General features: G+C 35.4%; 1 protein-coding gene across 2 annotated transcripts in view; it reads left to right on the top strand.

Annotated features, from left to right (window-relative positions):
- The first annotated feature begins 375 nt into the window (after window positions 1-375).
- Window positions 376-22,258, top strand: part of CDH18 (cadherin 18) — a 1,132,251-nt gene continuing 1,110,368 nt past the window's right edge. For both annotated transcript variants that reach the window (XM_030927840.1, XM_030927845.1), the window contains exon 1: window positions 376-626. The gene's annotated coding sequence lies outside the window, so the exon portion shown is untranslated. The remainder of the gene's footprint in view (window positions 627-22,258) is intronic.

Below are 22,258 nucleotides of genomic sequence, written 5' to 3' on the forward strand. Positions count from 1 at the left end.
AAATTTTTAAAATGCAAAAATCAGCAGTAATGCTAAGCTTGCTTTGAGCCTCTGCCCTCTCAAGCCCTATCTCTAAGGGAGATAAAATAATGAAAAATACTTGGCTAAACTGCTGGCAAAACTCTTATTGTTTGTACCACTCTTGGAAAAGACTCTTGGGACTAGCAGTGGAATCCTTGCTATTGATTGGCTGGTTAAATAGGGGACTATTAGCTTCAGACAGGCTAGATTGATTATACAGCAGCAGCAGAAGCTGAGACTCAGAGCTGAGCGAGCGTCAGGGTGAAAAGGAAAGAGAGAGAGAGAAAAAAAAGAAAAGAGGGAGAGAGAGAGAGGAACGCAAGGTGGGGAGGAAGCCAGTGCACGTTCTATAGCATCACTATGTGACTGCTTGTGCCGGATAATCTTGCTCTGTAGCTCCCTCAGTGAACAACTTACTGAGGTGCCTTTCTTTTCACAAGAGGATGTCAGCTCTGAGCTCCAGCAAGAAATAACAGACTTCACCTTGGAATAGCTCATCTTACTCCTGCATCATTAAAGCAGATTTTGAGAAGAAAACAAAAATCAAGTACCCTTTCCAGTTCTACTTTCTTCCAGCATTGAACAGGAACAGTTTCACGCTCCAGGTAAGGAAATTCAATTTTTATCTCTGGATTTCTTTTTAATTATTTACAGCAAAATACATCATAGCTTTGCATGTTTTTAAAACTGAGTTTGCAGTGATGCATTAAAGTAAATTCTATACACAAGTATGTTGATTTAGAAAGATGGAAATGAATACTGTGTTTATATTAATATATTTGCTTTTTAAAAAAATCTCCAGGTACAGATTTTTCTAAAAAATAAGATCACTACATTATAAGTTTCTGCAGCAGATACTCCATGTAAAGAAGAAAAATAAGCCAAGTTTATATTATAAAGTACATTTTTTTGACAAGCTTACAATATGTTTATAAATATTGGTTTTAGCTATTAAGCAACTTTGGTAAATAATAGCATTTCAAGAAAGGACAATGTTATCTATCAATTATTATATTTTCTGCAGACATAGATGCTATCATATGCTTTTCAGTGATTGCTAGTGGTTTTTTTTTTTTTTCTAAATCTGTCTTTTGATTGCAATTTTAACTCTTCAATACAAACACAATATTTCTTAAATGGTGTGACATTAGACTGCCCTCTTATTGTGGCTATTGATGGTCAGCATTTGTGCTTAAGAAAGTATTGAGCTAAGGCAAAGAAATATGATTCTGGAGATGTTTAGCTATTTTAGAGTTCATTACTTACCTGCAGTAACATCAATTAATGTTTTGCATGACAGTGATGCTACGTGCGGGTTAAGCATCTGTGAATATACGGGAACTTTGCACATATTATATCCTCTGCTGGGAAGAATAGAGTTTTTTTAAATGATATCTGAGGAGATTGATGGGTTGGACTAGAAATAATGAGCTGGGGCAATGCAGTCCTGATGTATTTGATTGACCTTAGTTTTATAGGTCACAGATATCAACTGCTAAGGAGAAAACATTGTGACAGAAAGGACTTATTTAATGCTTACTGGAACTCGAATGGTTTGTGACATTTTATGTCAATTTATTTGCTTTTGGATTAATTAAGAGATATTTTACCCTGATAATTGCTCTAACTGTCCTTTTGAGTGAAGTTTCCTGAGTCACTCTTCTTATCAAAGAACAAACTGCTTTCTGTGATAAGTCGGCAAAACTTTTTAATATGTTGTTCAGTGTTTCAAGCAAGAACATGATTGCCAACCTTAGTGGTAGCCAATATGTCTGAATTTAGAATTAATACATACTCTAAATAGTTGCTTTTGTGTGTTTTATTCACCCTTATTTATATTTTAATTAAAAATGCATGTTTGAAAAACACTATTTTTCATGACGTTCGTTTTGTTTTCTAAATGTAAGATGATATTTAGATGCTTCCTAATAATGCAAGTATTATTACAGCTACCTTGGTATTCTATTGATATAATCATATCAGAAGTGAATAACTGAATTGTTGGTATAAATTTTGGAAAGTACAGTTGGTCTTAGGAAATAGAGATATGTATTAGAGAATAGTGATGTTTTTGTTTTTAAATAAGTCATTTGTTTAAAAAAGTGTGTGTGTGTGTGTGTATATATATGTGTGTGTGTGTGTGTGTATATATATATATATATATATGTATCATATTTGGGTAACAAATGCCAAACCATTAACTGAGAGTGGTGACTGGCACTGTAAATCATATATTTATGTATATTGTTGCAGTATAATGCCAAATTCCCACACAGAATTTGTTTTAAATCTATTATAACCTTGTTTAGTTGTTTTGCTTATAATGGTAAGATTGCTTTTAATAATTGTATTCAAAATTATATTTTAATAATTCCATTTTATTTATGCAAATAATCTGACATCTCATTCAGGGATATAACTTTGTTTTAACTAATCTACTCATTTTTAAGTTTAATGTACAAAATTACTTTAAATTTTATACTTTTTGTTGCAACAACCTTAAGTATCCAAGTTGTTTTATACAGTTCAGTTTCCTCCTGGTACTTACTTATGGGCCATATTGACTTATATGCAATTTAAAAAAAAATGTAATTCTAATTGCATTGTGTATGTTTTTATGAGAACATTAAATTTCTAGCATAAGTAGATGTAACATCAATGCTAATTTTTCTTTCTGTGAATAGGCATATTCTTCCTTCAAAAATACTTTTAAAGTAATTTCTTAGCACTGTGTGCTTCTTGCACTAGGACATTCATCTTAGCTTATACTCAATATTACTTTGATTCCCTTTTTTGTTTTCTTACAAATTCTGTAATTTCTCCTGTAAGAAATTTGATTTCCCCTATTATTAACAGGAAATGGTCAATGACTGGAAAAAAGAAAGTGTTTTAAAAAAACATTTCACACTTTTCAATTGTGTAATGAATATGTCTCCTGCCTTCCAGATCAGTGCTTCTCCGCAAACATAATTGAGGGAGACAAGTGTGCTAGGAGTCACATATGTAAGCATCACCCTCAGTCTGAAACCTAACAGCTTACTTCACCAGTTCATTTTAGGGTTTCGCACTGCTGTTTACATTGTTGAGAGAGCTCTAGTTGACCTTTTATTCAACTGTCCATTCGCTTCCATAGTATCAGGTATCTTTCCTGATTACTCATTTTAGCCATTGTTAAACAAGAATTGAGAAAGTACAACCTCTTCTGTTTTTATAGATATCTGAGCCATTAGGGGGCTCTTTCTTCCTGTGTTATACTCATCAAACCACTGAGAGAGGTTATAGAGCTTTCTTGAAGTGTTTTCCCTGCTTTTATAATGTGAATACTTTTAAAAGTAGCTTTATTCTTATCCCCACACAAAGAAACATTTAAGATCAATATGAAGTCTTTATTTTCACAGGAAAATGACATATATCCTATGCTTTTCAAACTTACTGTCTTTAAAATATTCTTGTATATAAAATGCTTAATCTTTGAAAATAACAATGGCTTGAAATATTAATATGACCTATTTTAGGCAAATGTAAAGATAATATGTTACACAAACAGTATCATAAGAAATATAAAAATAAGGCCAAACCTGAGGGAAGAAACATTCTTTACATGATTTCCACATCTCTAGGGACAGCACAGAAACTCAATGACTGTGGCTTCCATGCAGTTTGGTTTCAGGAGAAGAGATCAGCAGGCAGCTAAAAAGAGAATATTACCTTTTTTTTCTTTTCTTTTACAAAAATAGGCATGGAAGAATTGAAGATAAAAGAATGTTTTACTATCCACACAGGCATAGAAAATGCATTTTTAAATTCCAGAAGATACTGTATGCTGGCATTATATAAAGTTGTCATTATATACACAGAGGTTCATGGGAGGGTTTATTATGAGAACAAAAGATATTTCCCTTATCACTTTTGAAAGCCATATATATTGCATTGCACTGTAGACTTTCTTAGTAAGTGGAAACACATTCATCCCATCTCTACAGCAGCTGGAGATCTTCTCTTACTGCAGGACTTGTTTGGGTGTTATGCAGCATTTAATAATGAGTCTATACATAGGTAACTTACCTAGTCAGTCTAAGCTTTTTTCAAATGATGCTAGCTCATGGAAAGAGAAAGAAGAGACATACACAATGTGAGTGACATTTCTTTTGAGAAGTGAGAGAAAAGGAGGAATTCTAAGCAATGAATCATGGAATTCAATCATTTATTGAATAGCTCCTTAATAGTGTAGAAAAGCAGTTGCTCAAATAAAATGGAAATATGAAAATGGTAAAGATATCTCCTGTTTTCAGAGTAAATATATAGGATTATTTTTTCTCTATTTGAAAATTTACATACCCTGAAAATTGTGAATTTTGAATGCAACTAGCATATACAATACACAAAGTTCTGTGGAAATCATCCCACATCTACTGGTGTATGATGTAATGCTGTTCTTTTTCACAAAATTAGATTTTGATAATATTAACTATTAAGCAATGTGACTTGAGTGAGAATTCCGATGCTATGTTTTTGATGCAAACCATAAATAAAAATGTGTTAAGGACTTTAATGTCTTCTAAAAAGAGATAATCTTTTATATTAAAGTAGCACAGAAATGGAGATGGGTTAAAATTGAAAATAAGACAACTAAATGAAAATGTAACAACTGTATAGAAACTTTTGTATGTTGCAAAATTTGGACAAGAACCAAGAGACAATCATAACAATGATAGGGATATATTGATGTTCTCTATTTAATGATAAAGATGTAGAGGTATCATAGTCATGCAATATGCAATATTTTTATGTCTCACAGAGTATGAGGAAAATTCTCTCTAGAGATGTGGGAAGTAGAAAAATGATTAACTGAAATGGGTAATTTTTAATGTAATAGGTTGATATCAGGCTTTATAAGGAAACAAGAGGACTCATGTCTATCGGGTTTAATCTAATGGATTTAGATGATGTTAATAATTAGAAAGTATATGTCAGTTTCTATTTGCTCTCTTGTTGCTATGATCAATGAACTGAATTGTTTTCTCTATGAAATTACTCCTTGGCCTATTTGTCTTTGTGAAACTATGTGTGCATATGATTGGATGAGAATGTGTGTGTATATCTGGGTATAGTTGTTTTTATAAAGTCTGAGTAACACAGAAATAGAATCACCTGTACTGTGTACCATGATTTGTGTTCTGTAACTTTCATTTATTTTCTCAAAGTATCCTCTCTGTATTCGATCCTTCCACCAACTCCAACATACACACACACACACACACACACACACACACACACACACACGGTGGGCGAGGGGGGAGAGAGAGAGAGAGAGAGAGAGAGAGAGAGAGAGAGAGAGAGAGAGAGAGAGAGAGGGAGGGGCACTGCCATTATATCTGGTTATTTTACATTTAAATTTGCTTAGATATGACTTCAGATAGGTAGGTCCATAGGATGCCTCTTCTGTTGCATTATTTCCTGTTCATTAGGACTCTGTCTTGAGTCATGTACCTTCATCCTTGAGCCAGCCCTGCTGTTTACTAAACTGCAGTCACTCTAACTTGTGAATGAGAGGATTTTGGCCCAAGTTACTGAGAATAGAGGAAGATAATGGATCAGATTAGAACATGATTTTATTAATCATAATATGAATAAGGTGTAAAAGAGAGTGAGTGTTTTTACCTGTCTACCAGATATACTAATGTCACTCATAGGTTAAAAGTTATCCATTCTCACCCATCCTTGGCAGAAATAAAATGAGAGAAGATCCAGTAGTGAGGCATGATGTATAGCTAACATCGTTTTATGGCAGGCAAAGCAAATGGGTTTCAAACATCTATGGCACATAATTTATTTTTTTTAATAAACAGACTTTATTTTCAAATCAGTTTCAGCTTTACAAAAAATGATGGAAAAGAAGAGGGCTCCTATGTACCAGTCATCCTCCCATCTCTGCCAGTTTTCCTTATGATTAACATCTTGCATTAGTGTGGTGTATTTGTTACAATGGAAGAACCATTATTGATTCATCATTATTAACTTAAGTTCATAGTTTATATTAGAGTTGACTCTCTGTAACATATATTATACAAATTTTGACAAACATATAATGAGATATATCCACATTTATAATATCAGACAGAACAGTTTCACTGCCGTTCAATTCTCCTGTGCACCACCTAGTCATGCTTTCCTCAATTCCTTCTCCATAACACCTGACAAGCACTGATCTATTAATATATCTATAGTTTTGTCTCTCAGAATGTCATGTAGTTGGAATACGGTAAGTAGGTTTTGCTGATTTGCTTTTCTTTATCAACATGCATTTAAAGTTCTTCAATATCTTTTTATGGTTTGAAGGCTCATTTCTTTTCATTGCTGAATATTATTCTCCATCGCATGGATGAGCCACAGTTTCTTTATTCATTCGTCCACTGAAGGTTCTCTTGGTTGCTACCAAGTTTTGACAATCAAATAAAGCTGCTATAAGCATTAATCTTCAGTCTTTTGTATATATGTAAGTTTTCAGCTCATTTGGGTAAATACCAATGAGCATGGTTTCTAGGTCATATGGTAAGAGTTCTTTGTTGTTGTTGTTGTTTTGAGATTAAGTCTTGCTCTGTTGCCCAGACTGGAGTGCAGTGGTACAACCTTGGCTCACTGCAACCTCCACCTCCCAGGTTCAAGCAACTCTTCTGCCTCAGCCTCCTAAGGAGCTGGGATTATACCATGCCCAGCTAATTTTTTTTTTTTTTTATACTTTAAGTTCTAGGGTACATATACACAACATGCAGGTTTGTTACATATGTATACATGTGCCATGTTGGTGTGCTGCAACCATTAACTCATCATTTACATTAGGTATATCTCCTAATGCCATCCGTCACCCCTCCCCCCTCTCCACAATAGAACCCGGTGTGTGATGTTCCCCTTCTTGTGTCCAGGTGATCTCACTGTTCAATTCCCACCTATGAGTGAGAATGTGCATGCATGTTTGGTTTTCTGTTCTTGCGATAGTTTGTTGAGAATGATGGTTTCCAGCTGCATCCATGTCCCTACAAAGGACACTAACTCATCCTGTTTTATGGCTGCATAGTATTCCATGGTGTATATGTGCCACATTTTCTTAATCCAGTCGGTCACTGATGGACATTTGGGTTGATTCCAAATCTTCGCTATTGTGAATAGTGCTACAATAAACATAAGTGTGCCCGGTCTTTATAGCAGCATGATTTATAATCCTTTGGGTATATACCCAGTAATGCGATGGCTGTATTTTCAGTAGAGAGGGGGTTTCTACACATTGGCCAGGCTGGTCTCAAACTCTTGACCCTGTGATCCACCCGCCTTGGCCTACCAAAGTGCCGGGATCACAGGTATGAGCCACCGCGCCTGGCTATGTTTATTTGAAGGAATAATTCAAAATATTGGCTAGAAGTACAAGCTGTATAAATGATTTTGAAAATGTTTTAATGTCTCTGACTTTCTTTTCCCGTCCATTCTCCTTTTCTTTTCATTTAAAATGGAGGGCAATGTAGTTGGTTAAAGTCTCATGTTCTAATATTATAGGAAGGTGGGTATGTACACGACTTGTAGGCATCCCACTTAACTGCTCTGCAGCTGTTTTCCTGCCTACTCATGAAAGCAGCATGCAGTTATAGTATAATAGGTGGGTTAATGTGTATAAGCCCCTTCAAAATAGAAAGTGTTAGAGATGAATATGGGTGCATTATGCAGTGAATATGATTAGATATCCCTTAGAAACAAAATGTAAAGTACTTGGTGAGAGAAAGCTCTTTAAGGAAGAAAATCCAAATTCGAGATTTGCTTATGCCCCCCTTTGGTGCATTTATTTGAATTTAAAATATGTTAATATTGGAGGAAAGGATTGCACTAGCTTGCTCACAGACTAATTACATTTTGGAAGGACTCTTGAAACAATACACAGACAAATGAGTGAACGAAGCATAAATAAGATTACCAGTTTCTCAAGATGTTTAGTGGTCCTCAAAGGAATAGATAGGAATTGTATTTAAAATGCCATAATTTTCTGTCAGTTGCCATCTCTGTCTCTGCATGTGGATATGTATGTTAGCATATTTTTTCTAGTGAATATTCTAGCATATTCTAGAATATTCTAGCATATTCTGAAAATCTCCACTCTTGACATTCATTTAATAATTTATGTTTGCTTTAAATATTCTTTTTCATAAAGTTTAGTTGTTGGCTGGCAGAGGTACTTAGGGTATCATTTCTACCACCTAGTTATTGAGTGCTTCTGTCATAAATCAATATATTTAACTCCTTGACTTGAACTCAAAAACTAACCAATGTGTTGTCAAAAACATTACTCAATAAAGTTTTCCTTCAATCTAAATGAGAACAGAACATTTTCACCCATAGCAGCAACATTATCACTGAGAATGCTGAAGATTTTCCAAAAGGAATTTTTGAAGCCCAATTATAAAATTCCTTTGATAGAGGGAAAAAGAGAGTAGGTCATTGGGTTTCAAATCCAGGTCCTTCTATCTCTCAAGCTCATTTTCTTTAACACTGTGTTAAATTGCCACATTCACTCCAGAACCTTAGAGAAGGCTTTTAACATTTGTCAGCCTGTGTTTGTCGTCTTTATAATAATGGCATATACCTTATAGGGCTAATCTACAGGTTCAGTGAGGTTCTAGAGGTAACAAGCTTAGAAGAGTGACTGACAAAATCACAGACATGAACAACAGCAGGACTCATATTTACACTCAGTGCTTCTAAATTCACAGTTCTTGAAAATGTGATCTAAACTATCTTCTTCCTAACCTTCATTCAACCATCCAAGAAATATTTGCTGAACATGTCCTAGATATGACATTTTATTCTTAATTATTCAAGTGGCTGCAAAGATGAATAAAAACAGATTAGGCATTCTCCATCTAGTAAACAAGGAAGAAAACTGTCCCAGTCATTAAACTGTTGTCTTTTGTGTTTAAATGGGCCACTCTCTTCTATGATGCTGGACTGGGACTGAGGCTCTTGAAAGAACATTTCTCCTTTTCCAGCTTGCTACTCATTAGGATCTGCCAAGAGAGTACTATATAGAGTTGCAAAGCAGGATGGGAAAAAAAGCACCTTCCTCTTTCTTTTCTGTTTGCTTCCCTTGTCAGCCTGACCTCATAATGCTCTTCACCTCCACAGCAGTGGGTAATTCCAGAAGCAGTTGCTTCTGGTTTCCAGCTGTTGCTAGTATTCCTAAAACTAGCCTCACTGTGCCACCTCATTGGTTACAGCACCAGCAGGCACTGCTTATTCCATTGCTCCATGGGGCTCCTTCTCCATCTTTCAGGTTCTCATATTCTCAATAAGTAGCTGTCATTGGGAAAACAAAACATTTCAAAGTCGTTTGTTAAAAAAAAGGTGAAAAATGTACTTCAACATGGAGAGTGTAAATTGAAAGTTTATGTCACTTTCTAAAAAGCATTTATTTGAATCTAAAAGATCATAGAAACAGAACCAAGGAAGTCTCTTTTGTTCTCCCAGCCCTAGGGATGGTGGCTGCTTCCAACATTTAAAATACGTGCTACCTCTCTGTTTCCTTCTTTATTTTCAGTCTTCTAAGAAATATATTAAATATTCTATTGAAATAACTGCTGTGCTTTCTGTTTGCCTGACTCAGTCCTGACTGAATAAAGAGTTCATGCTTGAAGTGAATAAAGGAGAGTTGATAACACAAAATGGGTGGGTTACCAACATTGGGTCCAGGGACTTGCTTTGATCATGGCATTTGGCCTTAAATACAGTATTGAACAATTTGCTAATTGTAATTGGAGTACTAGTAATCTATAGCATGCAATCGCTTTTCCAACTTCTCAGATAGCCAGCTAGGTTTATTTGTGGTATGGGCCTTCTAAAGCAAAGCTCGTGTAACCAAGTGGTAACTGCCTTTCACTCTTCGTTCATCATGGTGATTACAAGACTATAAGATGAAATCATCGTTTTAATTGCATTTGACGGCTTACAGATTAAAAATATCAGCAAACAAGCCAAAAAAATCACACACGTAAGCAAGCTCCTGGCTTTAAATCAAGAGAATCAGGCCAGGTGTGGTGGCTCACGCCTATTAATCCAAGCACTTTGGAAGACAGAGGCAGTTGGATCACGAAGTCAGGAGATCGAGACCATCCTGGCCAACTTGGTGAAACTCCATCTCTACTAAAACTACAAAAAAAAAAAAAAAAAAATTAGCTGGGCATAGTGACACGAATCTGTACTCCCAGCTACTTGAGAGGCTGAGGCAGGAGAATCACATGAACCTGGAACGCGGAGGTTGCAGTGAGCTGAGATCATGCCACCGCACTCCAGCCTGGCGACAGAGCGAGACTCCGTCTCAAAAAAAAAAAAAAAAAAAAAAAAAAAAAAATTATAATCAAGAGAATCAGAAAACTTTTAAGGCCATCTGCGTGGGTTTGGGTTACACTGAGAAATTTGAAACAACTGAGTCTCTTGCCAGCAACAGAAGCCTCCTTCCTCTGCTTCCTCTGAGTATTGTAGCCTGGCCTTCTATTGATGATCTGGAGTAAATCACCTGAGGTACTTGCACTACAAAGGTAGCCCATTTTCTTCCAGATTTAGTCATGCCCGTAGTATCTCCTAACCTCACTAATTAGAGTCAGTGCTCAGCCTTTTCTAGAATATGTATAAAATCTGGCCCAGGAGGAATTACCTGGCACTTCAAAATATTTGCAATATTTTGTTAATTGATTTCAGCAAAAATCAGGGAATTGTGTGTGGTACTAGGTTTTAAGAGAATTAAACAAAAGATGACAAAATATAATACGGGACTGGGCCACATTCTTCAGTGTGGGTGTACCTACCAGAGATCTATATTTAATAGGGTTGCTTGCATACCTGAAAATAGCACTAAGGTCTTAGTTGGTTAGTTGACAGAAAAGTGTGTTCAACAATGACCTACATTCTAGAAGATTAAAATGCTGGAACTTTTTTTTTTTTTTTATCATAACATAGAGGGAAGAACGCAAAGCCTCAGGAAGACAGGAAAGTTGGAACAGATTATTTGCAGGCTCACTCCTCACTCTCTTTCACTTCTCTCCAACCTAGAGGTCTCAGAATATTCCACTCACAAAGGCACTAACAAATAAGTAAAGGTGAGAGTGCCAGAATATTTCAAGCACCAATTTAAACATTTTGTAGTGCCCTCCACAGCAGTCAAGATGTGATGGTGGGAGATGCCACCATTGATATGGGCTTCCTGATATCAATGAAGATGGAGAGATTCCAGAGGAATAGAAGCCAAGGAGCAAGGCTTAATTAACCACTACAGCTAAGATTTTGCACTTACCAGATAAGCAGCAGGAACTAAGCAGTAATCAGGATTTTACTTGCAAGGATCTTTGCTGTTAGCCAATGGATTATACTCTTTCTACTAAAATTTTACTGAGTATATACAACAACAACAACAACAACAACAACAACAACTTTCGGTCTATGGTCAGAAACCTGACTTGAGTTCCCATAATGAAAAATCATGGTCCCTTAACCAGTTCTCAAAACAAGGCCAGTTCACATGTATCTGGAACAACTTAATTAACTGGGATGGTGGATTCCCTTGAGTAAAGAAGAGCTATTCTGTATCGGGGATACATTGTAAAATTCCTCCAAATCCTTCTTCAAAGGAACCTATGGTGACTCACTAGGGTGACCATACATGAAGGAGAAAAAATATATCAATTTTTAAAATACACTCACTAACTTTGAAGTGGTGCTAATTTCTGGTGACCCAAAATATACTGTGATCTCCCAAAGTGAGTGATTATGGTGGTCATGTGTTATATAAAGTTTTGCCCTATATTTAAATCATAATGAACTCAGTTATTTTGTTAAACTACATCACAATTCTTTCCTTACTTCCTGAAACTATACTTAATATAAGAATAATGGGCTAATGGCAATGTCTTTCCATTAGATCTCTGACCCTTACAGAGATATTATGGGATAAAGAACCAAATGGAAGCCTCACAAAATTTTCTTCCCTCTAAAATGGCAAAAGTAATACAGCATTTAATTACTGCTAAAATGTTTATAGATGCAAGATGTTATGCAAAAGGGAAGAGACAATAAAGAAGAAATTAACTTTGCCTTGTTCATTGCTAAATATGAAAAACGATTCCAGAACACTTGATATTTGTGTTGTATTTAAAATGGTGAGTTGGGGAGGCGCAGGCAGGCAGATGACCTGAGGTCAGGAGTTCAAGACCAGCCTGGCCAACATGGTGAAACCCCATCTCTACTAAAAATACAAAAAATTAGCTTGGCATGGTGGCATGTGCCTGTAGTCCCAGCTACTCAGAAACCTGAGGCAGGAGAACTGCTTGAACCCGGGAGGTGGAGGTTGCAGTGAGCAGAGATTGCACCAATACACTCCAGCCTGGGTGACAGAGTGAAACTCCATCTAAAATAAATAAATAAATAAATAAATAAATAAATGGTGATAATTATGCAAGAAATAATTTTGGGAAGAGGGAGGATATTAAGAATGATTATGGAGGGCTGTGAAAATTGCATGTTGTTCACCATGGCTGAAATGTAAGGTCGTTATGCGGAAGCGGGAGGTATGGGCCCTGGAGAGATAGGTGAACCGATTGTGGAAGTATAGAATTATTACTATGCTAAGGAAAATACATGTTGTGAGTGATAAATCTTTAATAGTTTTTAAATCATGGGGTAACATGATCTAATTTGATCTAACGATCTAATTTGACCAAAAGATAGACTATTAATTAAACATTGATAGTCATAGATTAAACTTGCCATGGGTTCCTTCTATAACTAGAGGTTACTGTGGCGAATATATCATACAAAGGCTTCTCTACTAGTTTATTTAATTTCAAATGTTAGCCTCAAGATCAGAGCCCCATTTTGTTTTGGCTAATAATATGAGTTTAAGGAGCTCTTTTGTGACTACTATGGTACTACAGGTAATGTAAAGAAATGAGTTACCTAAGCAATAGAGCTCTCTAACATACCAGTTAGTAATTTGTGCATACTAAGTACACTTTAGATTTGTCACAAACAGTTGTTTTGATTTGGGCCTGTGAATGGGTACTTGAACTGCAGCAGTAGAAGATTTTAAAACTCATAAACACTAATTTTAAAAAAATTATTGACATTTAAGTAGTTTCCTTCCTAAATTTTATTTATTTTTAAAAAACACAAAAAACAAGTTGAACTTATTGTCAACAATTTAATTGGGGAAGATTAAGAAGTCATTCTATTCCTGGCTATGCAAAAGTATAAAAGTGTATTCCTATTCTGTAAAGCTTAAAACTGTGCTTCAAAATGCTGATCACACAAGAAGCAATTGTTTGTCTACATTTTAACTTGTAAATTTCAGACTTTTGCTATTGTACTTAGATGATAGTTTCATTTATGAGCTCTCACATATGTCAACATTTCTGTTGACACCAATATACTTTTTCTCACTCTGCCCCATCCTCTATTTTTCAACTGCGAAGTAATTGAAAAATAAAAATATATTATTCGTTGCAGAGACATTTATGCTTTTTTTTGCTGTCATGTTATAACTCCTAGAGTAATGATTAACTCAGTGTGAGTCAGATCTTACTGATACTTTTGGAGTTAAGTTTTCCATGTGTTATGGAAAAAGATGATCTAGGTTAGTTAGTTTACCATGCTAAAAAAAAACCCTACCTTCTAAAAGTATGATCTATATGCCAGTAGAATTGACATTAACTAGGAGCTTGTTAAAAATGATAGAAATACACCAGCATTAACTGAATCAGTATATACATTTTAACATTATCTTCAGGTGGTTCATAGCCATACTAAAGATGTAGAAGTGCTAAACAAACTTATTCTATGATTTAAACCTAATTGCTTTATCCATATTAAATATTATGCCTATGCCTTTCCATATTGTTTTAATTTTAAATTAAGAAAATTACTCAATAATGTTTTGTTCCACTACACTGTTTTAAATCTACAAAGAAAAGAATAAAAGCACAGTTTTTGTTTTTGTTTTGGGGGAGGGGCTGGTCAAATACTACTGTTAGGAGAACAAAATATTACAAGACAGTAATTATAGCATTTTTAATAATGATTATAAACTGTATTAGAATATAAAGTTCTAGTTAATTCTATTTAACATCATAATACTAAATGCAGATGAAACACATTTTTATCATATACAGTATTCAGATCAATTAATTTTTGGCAACCATGCCTTTATATATATCATATTATTAAAATGTTTACTAACCCCATTCCACATTTTGCTTAGTAACATAGGTACATGAGATTGTCTTGAAATGTTTTCTCAAATATTCTCATATTCTGGGAAGATTCTTTAGGCATTATTGAACACTAATATCCTGTATTCCTTTGTGTGTAGTACTAAACTCATATTTCTCCTTGTCCCCAAGCAACTTTAAAACTCTTGATACTAATTTCTATTTCCATTTTCAAGAGTTTATTACATATATTAACTATTTTAAGTGAAAAATCAATTCCCACTAAATTATCTTGCCCTTTGGATTTGTGAATGTACAAAGTAGGTCACCTATTTTCTTTTCTATTATAGATCTCTGGTTTTTGTGAGACTATGTCTATGAATTTTATAATTAAACTTTTCAAAATTTTTATTGCAATACCTTTGAATATTGCTGTAAAATTTATTGCATACACTTTTTTGTTCATAATAGCCTATTTGATTTGGAACTTGTGAGGCAGCTCTTAGCATAATACCATAGAATTGATATTTTCAAATACAAAATGCAGGATGTCATTTGTTTAGAACTTTTTGGAATTCTTTTAGATACTGAAATAATAATGAAGACATTATGAGGCAGAAAAAAATCAGTTTCATACATAATATTCAGTCATGAACCTGGAACTATTTCAACTAAGAAAACCATTTTTATTGCATTTAGTTTTTTTTTTTTTTTTTTGAGACGGAGTCTTGCTCTGCCACCCAGGCTGGAGTGCAGTGGCCGGCTCTCAGCTCACTGCAAGCTCCGCCTCCCGGGTTCACGCCATTCTCCTGTCTCAGCCTCCCGAGTAGCTGGGACTACAGGCGCCCGCCTCGTCGCCCGGCTAGTTTTTTGTATTTTTTAGTAGAGACGGGGTTTCACCGTATTAGCCAGGATGGTCTCGATCTCCTGACCTCATGATCCGCCCGTCTCGGCCTCCCAAAGTGCTGGGATTACAGGCTTGAGCCACCGCGCCCGGCCGCATTTAGTTTTTTTAATCTTTTGAATAGACTTTATTTTTTAGAATTTACTCTTAGTGCTGTACATGCTATGGGTTTTGACAAATATATAATGACATGTATTCACTATTATAGTATCATACAGAATAGTTGAGCTGCCCTAAAAAAAATCTTCTAGGCTTGACCTATTCATTTCTCCTTCCACCCTTACCCCTGGCGACTACTGATCTTTTTCTGACTACATAGTTTTGTCTTTTTCAGCATTTCTTATAATTGGAATCATACAATATCTAGCCTTGTCAGATTGGTTTCTTTCACTTAGTAAGATAAATTTAAGGTTGCTCCATGTCTTTTTGGTTTGACAGCTCATTTCTTTATAGCATGGAAAAATATTCCATTGTCCTCATGCACCACAACTTATTTTTCCACTCATCTATTGAAGGATATCTTGCTTCCTTACAAGGTTTGACAATTATGAATAATACTGCTATAAACATCCATGTGCAGTTTTTTGTGTGGATGTAAATTTTCAACTTATTTGGGTAAGTACCAAAGAACATGACTCTAGATTGTAAGGTAAGATTTGCTTAGTTTTGTAAAAAACTGGCCAACTGTCTTCCAACAGGGCTATGCAATTTATGTCCCCCCATAGCAAAACATTAAGTTTCTGTTGTTCACATCCTTGTCGGCATTCAATATTGTCAAAGTTCTGAATTTTGGCCATTCTAACACATGTATAGCAGTATCTCATTATTTTAATCTGCATTTCTCTAATGATATATGATATGGAGCATTGTTTTATATTACTATCTATCTTCTTTGTTGAGACATCTGTTCAGGTCTTTTAAGGATTTTTTTTTCAGTTTGTTAATTTTCATACTGCTGACTTTTAGGATGTATTGTGTATGTTGGATAATAGTCCTTTTTGAAATATGTCTTTTGAATATATTCTCTTGCAGTCTGTGGCTTGTCTTCTCATTCTCATAATATTACATGTAACTTAAGAATTTACTCTTTAATTCATTCCCCTACTTAACAAACATTTGTTATGTACCTATGACAACAATAAAGCATAATTTCCAATTCACCCTACACTTAGTCAAGTAGAAGAGAGACTTAAACCAGCTCTAAATAGAAGAGCTGTCATGAAGGTCAAGCTATTTCTAACTAGAAGAAGCTGATAATACTACTTGGTAGAAGCAGCTGATATCAGCTGAGATTTCTCCACTCTGAATCTCTCTGCTCTTGAATTACCTTTGAGTCTTAATGGATTTATGAATGTACGTGTGTGTGTGTGTGTGTGTGTGTGTGTGTGTGTGTGTGTGTGTTGGGGGCCAGGGAAGGGGTTAAAGTCCTTAGATGATTTCTGACATACTTTTTCAATTCTTAAATATTATATGCTACTTTATCACAGTTTTATTTGGCTTGAAATTTTCATCGACATGTATTACATCACTAAAAGTGTAATATAATTATGACTAACAATCTAGGTATCTGGAATTTGGGTTCTAAAAAGACAGCACCCTCCATGACTGTTTAAAAGTCATGAAAGTCCATAGAAAGATACAGTATTCTAGGATAAGTCCCTTTAAAAATTATCCGTGTCAAATAAGAAATTCAGAAATCTGTGACAGCACGGAAGCCTGATGGCAGAGAGTATGCTGATTCAGTTCTTGAATTTTCCATGACGACTTCTCACCTGCACTTAGCAGCTGTTTATTGCTTGGTTCACTGGAGCATATGATGCTGAACCAAACCATGGGTCAATAAAGTCATTTGCAATGATCTACCCTGTGAGTGAAAGAGGTGATGAATCAACCAAAACTCCTTTAGGCAACAGACCTAGCAAGGAAATTTTACACTTTAGGTAGTAACATGTAATCAAATGAATCAGCAGCCTGCACATCTCCCTAATTAATTTTACTACCTTTGGAGAAGGCATGCAACAAACTTTTAAATGCTTTTCTTGTTTAATAGGGATGTTAGTGGGTAGACATCAAACTATGTAGAAAACCTTTCAACCTTGACCTGTAGACACTTAGACAGTGATTTCTTGATTTTTATATAATCAGATTTAAATTCAATATTAGCTTTAATATTCTTTCCATTTCTGTATATTTTTCTATTAGTTTAAAATGAAAACAATGATTGTAATTATTATAAAAATGGCATTACTAATTTTTATATCAATCAAATTGTAACAACAGCTGTTCTTTTTGAGAGCATACTAAGTGCCACGAGCCATGTGCTTTACATGTATTTAATTGCTGAAAATTTAGTACTTTTGGAACTGTTTAAAGCAAGTGCTACATTATAGGCCATACTATTTTAAATAGATATATGATATAATAACCACTTGCTGTGCTTATGTTCGAATTGTAAGAATGACACTCATTATTCATTTACACCAGTTAAAATTGCAGTCCAGACAATGTGACCCCATACTGACTGCTTACATGAGTCATTTGATTTAATCCTTGTATTATTCCTGGGGAGGGAGGTGTCATCACACTATTTGATAGGAGATGAACTGATTTTTACCAAGTAAGTTTCTAAGTTTGGGTGAAGAAATGTATAATAAGAATTTTATAGTTTTTCTCCTTGAAAATCTACCTGTCATGAAAATCTTAATTTTTTTCTTAAATTTACATTGGCAAATATTTTTGGGCTAAAAAACAATAGTGAGTCACTTTGGGGCCAATCAGAAGGAAGAAATGTTTGAGCCCTTTGTGGGAATTAATCTAGTCTGCCCATTTGCAATGGTTTTGCTTTATATAGAGATTCATCAACTCAACAAGTATTTGTTCAGTGCCTACAGGTGACAATTGGGGTTTCCTTTTTCTCTATCAGAGTTAACTTTATTTGAAATCAACCCACTTTCCAAAATTTCAAGCAATGAGAAACTCAAAGCCTTCTCCATGTGTTCTGTGAATCCCTGGAAAAGCATCAGCTCATATAAAATCCCTTTCAGTTTATTGAAAAATCTTGCTGGCCCTCAAGTCTTTTACTTCTGAACTGCATGATTGTCAACCTAAACTTCACCTCTTTATGAGAACTATATAACTCCTTCCCATATTTCCACAAACAAAATAAAAATGTGCCAGCATTCTCATCTGTCAGTCTGTGTGGACAATAGGTTTGAATCCAGACTTGATACTGAAGGGATGAATGCATCATGTGAACACCACAAACTAAACATCAGGTAACTTCTGTCTATATTTTCAGCTACCAAACCACCAAAGATTTTACTCTGGCCCCTTCATTGCATGCAGTACCTGGGTTCATGCCAGTTCAGAGGACTCTCTTATCTCTCACTTTCTCTGTAATTTCTATATTTTACTCACTTTCCTAAGTTATTTAAATAAATGCCAAGTTCTTCTCACTTGGTAGTCTGGAGATACTAATCTTTTTTATACTCCTCCTCTCAAACTCCAGGATAACACTCAAAGGCTTTCTACAGGCCAAAATGCCTTCTCTATACAGAGATACACTTTCCTTAGGAGACACTTCTCAGTGTGTGCATTTGTGTGTTATTGTTATTTTTACCTCTTTGCCTTATGCTGTGTTGTAAATGACCAAGTGTCAAATTATGACAATATAGAAAACGCTAAGTCTTCCAAGGAGTGGTCACCCTTCCTTTGTATTGAACAGCTCAAGTTAATAAAAACTGAATCAAACAAGTTTGATTGTTATAGAATTATTTATATCAAGTTGAACTCTTTGTCTTTGTAATTTCTATTCCTCGGTCATAGAAATTTCTCTAGGTCCATGCATCAAATGTCTGTTTCCAAATATGATTTTCTCATTTCTTTGAACCATCTTTATGTGAACCTTCAAAATCCTAATTACTTGCCTTTAAACCTTTTTCCCTCTATGATGTCATTAAAATATCAAGGCCAGAACAGAAAACAATGATCCATATTTAGTTTTATCTGTGAAGGATAAGGGATGTAGGATTTCCCTATTTTGAAGTGCAACACTTCAAAGGAAGACATATACTGATTTCTTGTAACTGCAAAGTAATTTATTGACAATGAAAATCCCTGATTGTTTCTCATGTATGTGTTACTAATCTATATCTCTTCCTCTGTGATTTTTTAATTTCTAATTTTTACTTGTTTTTTCCACTATTTTCATCTGACCACCATGTTTTCATGTAACCATATTGATATAAATTTGCATTCATGTTTTCTTTACTTTGTTTTCTCCAATCTCTCCAGGCAATTATTGGTATTATTGGTTGAACTAGCATTGTTTTGTATTTCTTCACTCCTGAACTCTGTACTATTTTGATATTTCTTATAACATGTCTTATTATATATGTGAAGCAGAAAATATTAACACATTTCTCAAAAAGTTGAAAATTAACACTTTTTATTTTTTGCTGTTACTATCAGACATATGAACATACATACATAGTAAGTTCCTGAAATAGTCTATTTAGTCTTTTGTATATTATAATTTGAGACTATCAAAGAATATACTTATCCTCTAAAGCTTCAAAGAAATATGGTTATTTTCTCTTAAGAATAGGTTGTCCCATCCCTAAAGTACATTATGTATGTCAACCCCACTTTAAATTATGAGATAATATCTCCTGATATTCCCAAACAAGAATAATAAGAAAATGTTACCAATTACTTGAAATCATCATAGTTAGGAGAACAAAACCTCTGGCTATTTTAGAGGAAGAAATAAACATAATTTATATTAATCCTTCATTCATAGATTAATTCTTCAAAAACCACTTACTTAACACCTTCTTAATTTCAAGCTAAAAAATTAGTCACCAAAGGGCTGGATGGAAGGGAGTAGGAAAATAATCCACTAATGCTTTGAAAGGGGCCAACATTTAATGGGAAGAAAGGTCTATAAATACCTGGTGTCCTGAGTGCTGAGTGATGACTTATATGCTAGGGTTGTGTAAAGCAAGAGCTTGCTGCTCGAGCACACAGGAGTGAGCATCTGAAGAGAAGAGAATGGGCCTACTTGGGAAAGGTGTCTAATGTAATAGTCTTCAATGAAAAGAGTGAGTATTTGGCCAGGGATGAGTATCTAGAATTGAGCATCTCAAAGTGATTGACCCATATCTTTTTTTATTTTATTTTTTTTTTTTGAGACGGAGTCTCGCTCTGTCACCCAGGCTGGAGTGCTGTGGCCGGATCTCAGCTCACTGCAAGCTCCACCTTCTGGGTTCACGCCATTCTCCTGCCTCAGCCTCCCGAGTAGCTGGGACTACAGGCGCCCGCCACCTCGCCTGGCTAGTTTTTTGTATTTTTTAGTAGAGACGGGGTTTCACCATGTTAGCCAGGATGGTCTCGATCTCCTGACCTCGTGATCTGCCCGTCTCGGCCTCCCAAAGTGCTGGGATTACAGGCTTGAGCCACCGCGCCCGGCCTTGACCCATATCTTTGACCCCTTTGCAAAGTGATTGACTCTGGGCATCTTGCGTAAGCTATCTTGCAACGGTCCCTTTAACACATTTGCCTCCTAACCAGAGAATGTCTTTTTAAATGGAAGGCCTTTTAGATCTGCTGAGCACTTTGATGGGTGGCTGCACATATTTGAGCCTGTAGCCTGTCAGGACAGCATGAGGCATGTTTAATTGCTCTTGAAACACTTTTCTGATTCCTCCACAGAAAGTGAGAAAATCAGACTTTTTCTTCAGCTATGCAATATTCTATTAGTGATATGTAGAACAATTGACAGTGGGAAATTAGAAAATCACAAGGAATGAGGGACTTACTGCAATGTGGGGTGATAATGCAAAGGAAACCAAAGAGATATGGTGACTCTCTATCTTTTAGCTTTAAAAATTGAATGAATGCTAGTACTCCATGCAAGATTTACAAAGAAGGGAGGAACCATTTGAAAAGCAGTGAAGATAATGGATTTTGTCTAGAGAATTTCAGAATTTGAGCCATGTGGGGGAGTGTAATTGTGAATGCAAAAGACCTATTGGGATTTTTAAGAAGAACAAAGTAAAATAGGGTGAGAAACAATATTAGAAAAGTAGAGGTACATTTAAAATATAAATAAATAAATAAATAAATAAATAAATAAATAAATAAATAAATAAATATATATATAGGTGGGGGTGATTTGAAGGTCTGTCTCAGTTGTTTAATGCTTTGTACAAATCAGTCCACAATCTGAGTGCTCAAAACAGTTAACCATCATTCTATTATATCTTAAAGATTCTGTGTGTCGGGAATTTAAGAAAAGCTTATCTTGGTGGTTCTGGCTTGTCGTAGCTTGGACAGCTGTAACAAAGTACCATACATTGGGTAACTTAAACAACAGGCTTTTTTTCTCTCATAGTTCTGGAGACTGGGAAGTTCAAGGTTAAGCTGCTGGCAGATTTCATTCATGGTGAAGGCTCTCTTCCTGGCTGGTAGATCGCAATGCATGCTCACATGACTTACTCTTGTATGTGGAGAGATAGAGAGCTCTGGTCTCTCTTCCTTTTCTTTTAGGGAAACTAATCCCAAGACAAGACCACCTTTATGTCTTTATTTCAACTTAATTACCTCTCAAATACCTCAACTCCTAAATCCCAAAACACCGGGGGTTACGGCAACATGTAAAGCAGCATGTTAATTTCTGAGGGAGACACTAACATTCAGACCATAGCTTGGCCAAAGATGTATGATGCAGTTGGATCAAATGATGGCTGGAGCTGCAGCTGCTGAGAGATATCCTCACATATGTCTACCTTCATTTAATCTCAAGCTTCTCCATTAAATCTCTTCCCTGGGCAAGTTTGGTCGTCTTTACTGCTTCAGAACAGTAGAGGGCTTATCTGGTGGCGTAGGGTTCTGGTGCAAGTGTTCCAACCCATAAGCTGTATATTATTTTTTATGACCTAACCTCAGAAGTCATCCACTCTCACTACTGCAAGTTTCTGTTGGTTACAAGCCTACCCAGATTAAAGCGAAAAGAATTAGATTCCACTTTTGACGGGACAGTGGCAAAGTTCTTGGACAGCAAATAGAGTGAGAGAAACTATTGCTATCTTGGAAATAC

This window comes from Rhinopithecus roxellana, chromosome 3 (genome assembly GCF_007565055.1).
Source record: "Rhinopithecus roxellana isolate Shanxi Qingling chromosome 3, ASM756505v1, whole genome shotgun sequence".
NCBI lineage: Eukaryota > Metazoa > Chordata > Mammalia > Primates > Cercopithecidae > Rhinopithecus > Rhinopithecus roxellana.